This window comes from Nycticebus coucang, chromosome 5 (genome assembly GCF_027406575.1).
Source record: "Nycticebus coucang isolate mNycCou1 chromosome 5, mNycCou1.pri, whole genome shotgun sequence".
NCBI classification, from domain to species: Eukaryota; Metazoa; Chordata; class Mammalia; order Primates; family Lorisidae; genus Nycticebus; species Nycticebus coucang.
Window position 1 is genome coordinate 51,243,142 of NC_069784.1, and position 7,033 is coordinate 51,250,174.

Consider the following 7,033-nt stretch of genomic DNA (forward strand, 5'->3'; position numbering starts at 1 on the left):
GGGGCAAAAAAAATTAACTATTTCAACCAACAGTTCCACAAAAGGTTTTTGGCTGTGTTCATGTATATAAACCACCACGTAAAAGAAATAATGGAAACCAATGTACAACCCCAAAAACCTAAATTAAAATTTCTCACTCATTACAAGTGACAGTGAAACTGCTATTCTCTGAATTAGATAAGCTAAACTCTGCTGAGGAACTTCAGGTCAACTTATTTTGCAAATGCACCAATTACATGTTGCTCTGTGGAGGATGCTGAGTGAATGGATTCCAGGTGGAGTTCCACATGTGAGTGCTGTTGCAGAGTTTAGAATCCAGATGGAAAAGTGATATGTTTTACAAATGCTTTCCTAGCTTCCCAGAAAATGAAAAACAACAATGGCGTTAACTTTATATATGAACAAAGGTTAGTCTTGAAAATCAGTAATACACATGCACAAACATTAGAACATGAGGGAAGAAATGAAATGCTACAACGTCCACATTGCATTGTCATTGTTTACACAAACTTTTTGCACTAGGAGGCTTTGGTGGTGCCTCTTCCCACCATCAGAGAGTCAACCCTGTAAGCTGGTTAGAAATAGAAAGCTCTCCCCAGACCCACTGATCAACCTATCCTTGGCAAAAACAGAACCTACCAGAAAAGAACAGGTACAAAACACTATCATTATCTATTTTCTCAAGGCAGTCCAGCTGTCGTTGTGCAATCACCGTAGACTCAGTGATTGGCCCAAGACATTCCAGGGTACCATGAATGTGGCAGCATTAGAACAAGTAATCAAAGCCTTGACTCTCTTCTGAGCAATGTGAACTAGGATTTCTGCCATGCGAGCATGGCTGCCACCTCCAAAGTCATGACCAGCCAATTCTACAGTAAAAGATTCCTCATCATGAGTATGATTTGGAATGCTCCCTCATCTGTGTGCCAGCTCAGCTCAGACAGGCATGTACTATGGCCTCCTGATCTGGATAAATTTTGGCTTGCGTGTTTTCATCCTCTCCACCTCCTCTTCTTCTTCCTTCTCTTCATCACTCTCACACACATGTACCACCATGCTGGGTGTTGGGTTGGTCACTTCATGCAATTCATACTTTTCTCCTGGCCCCAGCTTGGAAATAGCATATAAGAGATCATAGTTTGACTGGAGTAACAGCTTCCACTTGTTTAAAGCCAACCAGTGGGAAGGCAGGAGGAGCGATCAGAAACTGTTTGTCTGGATTTTGCAGAGCCATGTGAGAGCTTCCTATGTGTAAAGTCTGAGCAAAATATAACTTCATTTCCTTATCAAGAAACTCAGTCTTGTGCAGGTAGAGTCTGGCATCTGTGGCAGATAAGGGATTGCTGAAGTTTATTCTGACTCTTTTGAAGCTCTTAAAATACTAAAAGATGACATTCTTGTCATGTGTCCTAAAGAGGGCCTCAAATTTGGCAACACTCATAGTATGAAAACCACACAAGACCAAAACACTATCTTTCTAGCCAGTTGGTCCAGCACATTCTCTAATGCTGAGATCTTTAAAAATTTCTTCACAGTTAATTCCTCAGGCAACAGCTTTTCATTTTCAAGGCTCAAAATCATCAATACCACTTCTTCCATCACTCTTATCCTCTCTTCCTGACCTTCATATCCCCTGTTCTTCAAGTTTTTTCCTGTTACTCACTCTTCTCTTTTTTCTTTTCATTTATTCTTTCCTTCTATTTTCCTCTCTCTTTCTTTTCCTCTTATTTCTCCCTGCTTACTCTTTACCTTTCTCCTTCTTTTGGCCACAAACCAAGAGGTCTCTTCATCACCTAAACTCTGACACAAGGTAATTTGAAGCAAAGGAGGAAGTGAAAAGGAAAAAGGAACACAAGGATCTGACCAAGAAGAAAGCACACAAGACAAAGAACCAACAGAAAAATTCAGACACCTTGAAAAAGCAAAATAGAGTAACTCCTTCAAGGACCATGAGGCAGCTTTTACAGAAGATGCCTCCTATGAAGAATTAATGGATTTGACAGAAAGGGATTAAGACAAAGGGAATGGATGAGAAAATGGAAAGTTGGAACCAAAAGTTGGACAAGAGATATATAGAATATAGAAAGGATATAGTGCAGCTTAAGAAAACGAAGGAGACAATCAGGGAATGTAAAGATGCAGTAGAAAGTATGAAAAACAGATTGGACCATGGAGAAGAAAGAATCTCAGAGCTAGAGGAATAAAGTTTTTGAGTAAACCCAGATAGTTACAGAGGCAGAAGAGAAAAGAGAGAAAGCAGAGCAGGTGCTTAGAGAACTATGAGACTCCATGAAGCATTTAAACATATGGATAACAGGAATCCCTGAAGGGAAAGAAGATTTTCCCAAAGGTATGGAAGCCCTCCTGGAGACTATCATTAATGAAAACTTTCCAAGTTTTACTAAAGATCCTGACACAATTCTTTCAGATAATATCGAGCCCCGGGTCATCTCAACTCTAACAGAGCTTCTCCAAAACACATTGTAATGAACCTGTCCAAACTCAAGATGAAGGAGAAAATTTTGCAAGCAGCTAAGAGTAAGTGCCAACTGACCTATAGGAGCAGAGCCATTAATACAACAGCAAACTTTTCAACTGAAACTTTCCAAGCCAGATGAGCACAGTCATCCACTTTCAACATCCTTAAACAAAATAATTTTCAGCCCAGAATTCTGTATCCTGTTAAAATAAGCTTCAAAATTGATGGAGAGGGGGAGGAGAGCAAGATGGCGGTCGAGTAACAGCTTCCTTGCATCTGGGCACCGTGAGTCCGGGGAGATAGGACTCTAGGCACCTCTGGAAGGTGGGATCTGCCTATCATCACCCTGGTGAGGATACAGAGAGTCAGCGAGAGACTTCTGGACCCAAAGAGGAGGACTAAAACAGTGGAAAACCGGCAAGTGGTTGCATGTGTTCAATCCATCTAAACCTGCCCGCAACTTCCACAGGCACGAGAACTTCAAGAGCAAGAGGAAGTGAAAGGAAAATTAGGGCAAGGAAACAGATAAAAGAAATCACTCATGAGGAACAATCAGCAGAAAACTCCAGGCAACATGAAGAACCAGGCCAGAACAACCCCGCCAAGGGACCAGGAGGTAGTTACTGCAGAGGATTCCACCTATAAAGAAATGATAGGAATGTCAGAAAGGGAATTTAGAATACACATGATGAAAACAATGAAAGAAATGATGGACACAATGAAGGAAACTGCTAATAAAGTGGAAAATAACCAAAATGAAATCCAAATACAGAATCAAATAAGAGATGAACGATATGAAGAATATAAAAAGGATATATCAGAGCTGAAGGAAATGAAACAGTCAATCAGGGAACTTAAAGATGCAATGGAAAGGATCAGCAACAGGTTAGACCAGGCAGAAGAAAGAATTTCAGAGGTAGAAGACAAAGTTCTTGAGATAACTCAGATAGTAAAAGAGGCAGAAAAGAAGAGAGAGAAAGCAGAACGTTCACTGTCAGAATTATGGGACTTTATGAAGTGGTCCAACATACGAGTTATAGGAATCCCAGAAGGGGAAGAAGAATGCCCCAGAGGAATGGAAGCCATACTAGAGAATATTATAAAAGAAAATTTCCCAAATATCACCAAAGATTCTGACACACGGCTTTCAGAGGGATATTGGACCCCAGGTCGCATCAACTCTAACCGAGCTTCTCCAAGACACACTGTGATGAACTTGTCCAAAGTCAAGACAAAAGAAAAGATTCTGCAAGCTGCCAGGAGTAAGCGCCAGTTGACCTACAGGGGCAAATCCATCAGAGTGACCGCAGACTTCTCTAATGAAACTTTCCAAGCAAGAAGAAAATGTTCACCTACCTTTAATCTACTTAAACAGAACAATTTCCAGCCCAGAATTCTGTGCCCTGCTAAGCTAAGCTTCAAAATTGACAGAGAAATCAAATCATTTACGGATATACAAACATTGAGGAAATTTGCCACAACAAGACCAGCTTTACAGGAAATACTTAAACCTGTTCTGCACACTGACCACCACAATGGATCAGCAGCAAAGTAAGAACTCAGAAATTAAAGGACAGAACCTAACCACACTGATGCAAGGGATAAAACTAAGCAATGGACTCTCACAAAATAAGATGAATAGAATACTACCACACTTATCAATTATCTCAATAAACGTCAATGGCTTGAATTCCCCACTGAAGAGACATAGATTGGCTGACTGGATTAAAAACACAAGCCATCCATTTTCTGTCTGCAAGAAACACACCTGGCTTCAAAAGACAAATTAAAGCTCCGAGTCAAGGGTTGGAAGACAATTTTTAAGGCAAATGGCATTGAAAAGAAAAGAGGAGTTGCAATCTTATTTTCAGATTCATGTGGACTTAAAGCAACTAAAGTAAAAAAAGACAAAGATGGTCACTTTTATTGGTCAAGGGAAAAATACAACAAGAAGATGTTTCAATTCTAAATATTTATGCACCCAATTTAAATGCTCCCAGATTCTTGAAACAGACCTTACTCAGTCTGAGCAATATGATATCCAATAATAGCATGATAACAAGGGACTTTAACACTCCTCTTACAGAACTGGACAGATCCTCTAAAGAGAAATTAAACAAAGATATAAGAGATTTAAATGAGACCCTAGAACAACTGTGCTTGATAGATGCATATAGAACACTCCATCCCAAAGATAAAGAATATACATTCTTCTCATCACCCCATGGAACATTCTCCAAAATTGATCATATCCTGGGACACAAAACAAATATCAACAGAATCAAAAGAATTGAAATTTTACCTTGTATCTTCTCAGACCATAAGGCACTAAAGGTGGGACTCAACTCTAACAAAAATGCTCGACCCCACACAAAGGCATGGAAATTAAACAATCTGTTGTTGAATAACAGATGGGTGCAGGAAGAAATAAAACAGGAAATCATTAACTTCCTTGAGCATAACAACAATGAAGACACAAGCTACCAAAACCTGTGGGATACTGCAAAAGCAGTTTTGAGAGGAAAATTTATCACTTTAGATGCCTACATTCGAAAAACAGAAAGAGAGCGCATACACAATCTCACAAGCCATCTTATGGAATTGGAAAAAGAAGAACAATGTAAGCCTAAACTTAGTAGAAGAAAAGAAATATCCAAAATCAAATCAGAGATCAATGACATTGAAAACAAAAGAATCATTCAGAAAATTAATGAAACAAGGAGTTGGTTTTTTGAAAAAATAAATAAAATAGACACACCATTGGCCAGATTAACGAGAAATAGAAAAGTAAAATCTCTAGTAACCTCAATCAGAAATGATAAAGGGGAAATAACAACTGATCCCACAGAGATACAAGAGATCATCTCTGAATACTACCAGAAACTCTATGCCCAGAAATTTGACAATGTGAAGGAAATGGATCAATATTTGGAATCACACCCTCTCCCTAGACTTAGCCAGGAAGAAATAGAGCTCCCGAACAGACCAATTTCAAGCACTGAGATCAAAGAAACAATAAAAAATCTTCCAACCAAAAAATGCCCTGGTCCAGATGGCTTCACACCAGAATTCTATCAAACCTTCAAGGAAGAGCTTATTCCTGTACTGCAGAAATTATTCCAAAAAATTGAGGAAGAAGGAATCCTCCCCAACACATTCTATGCAGCAAACATCACCCCGATACCAAAACCAGGAAAAGACACAAACAAAAAGGAGAATTTCAGGCCAATCTCACTAATGAATACAGATGCAAAAATTCTCAACAAAATCCTAGCCAACAGATTACAGCTTATCATCAAAAAAGTCATTCATCATGATCAGGTAGGCTTCATCCCAGGGATGCAAGGCTGGTTTAACATACCCAACTCCAAAAATGTTATCCACCATATTAACAGAGGCAAAAATAAAGATCACATGATCCTCTCAATAGATGCAGAAAAAGCATTTGATAAAATCCAGCATCCTTTTCTAATTAGAACACTGAAGAGTATAGGCATAGGTGGCACATTTCTAAAACTGATTGAAGCTATCTATGACAAACCCACAGCTAATATTTTATTGAATGGAGTAAAACTGAAAGCTTTTTCTCTTAGAACTGGAACCAGACAAGGTTGTCCTCTGTCACCTTTACTATTCAACATAGTGCTGGAAGTTCTAGCCAATACAATTAGGCAAGACAAGGAAATAAAGGGAATCCAAATGGGAGCAGAGAAGGTCAAACTCTCCCTCTTTGCTGACGACATGGTGTTATACTTAGAGAACCCCAAAGACTCAACCACAAGACTCGTAGAAGTCATAAAAAAATACAGTAATGTTCTAGGATGTAAAATCAATGTCCACAAGTCAGTAGCCTTTGTATACACCAAAAACAGTCAAGATGAGAAGCTAATTAAGGACACAACTCCCTTCACCATAGTTTCAAAGAAAATGAAATACCTAGGAATATACCTAACGAAGGAGGTGAAGGACCTCTATAAAGAAAACTATGAAATCCTCAGAAAGGAAATAGCAGAGGATACTAACAAATGGAAGAACATACCATGCTCATGGATGGGAAGAATCAACATTGTTAAAATGTCTATACTTCCCAAAGCAATCTACCTATTCAATGCCATTCCTATCAAAATACCAACGTCGTACTTTCAAGATTTGGAGAAAATGATTCTGCGTTTTGTATGGAACTGGAAAAAACCCTGTATAGCTAAGGCAGTTCTTAGTAATAAAAATAAAGCTAGGGGCATCAGCTTACCAGATTTTAGTCTGTACTACAAAGCCATAGTGCTCAAGACAGCATGGTACTGGCACAAAAACAGAGACATAGACACTTGGAATCGAATTGAAAACCAAGAAATGAAACTAACATCTTACAACCACCTAATCTTTGATAAACCAAACAAGAACCTACCTTGGGGGAAAAACTCCCTATTCAATAAATGGTGTTGGGAGAACTGGATGTCTACATGTAAAAGACCAAAACTGGACCCACATCTTTCCCCACTCACAAAAATTGATTCAAAATGGATAAAGGACTTAAATTTAACGCATGAAACAATA

The 7,033-nt window shown here is 38.9% G+C and overlaps 1 pseudogene; it reads right to left on the reverse strand.

The window, feature by feature from the left end:
* Positions 1-936: 936 nt before the first annotated feature.
* On the reverse strand, positions 937-1,441 carry LOC128586406 (calcipressin-1-like; annotated as a pseudogene).
* Between the last annotated feature and the right edge of the window lie 5,592 nt (positions 1,442-7,033).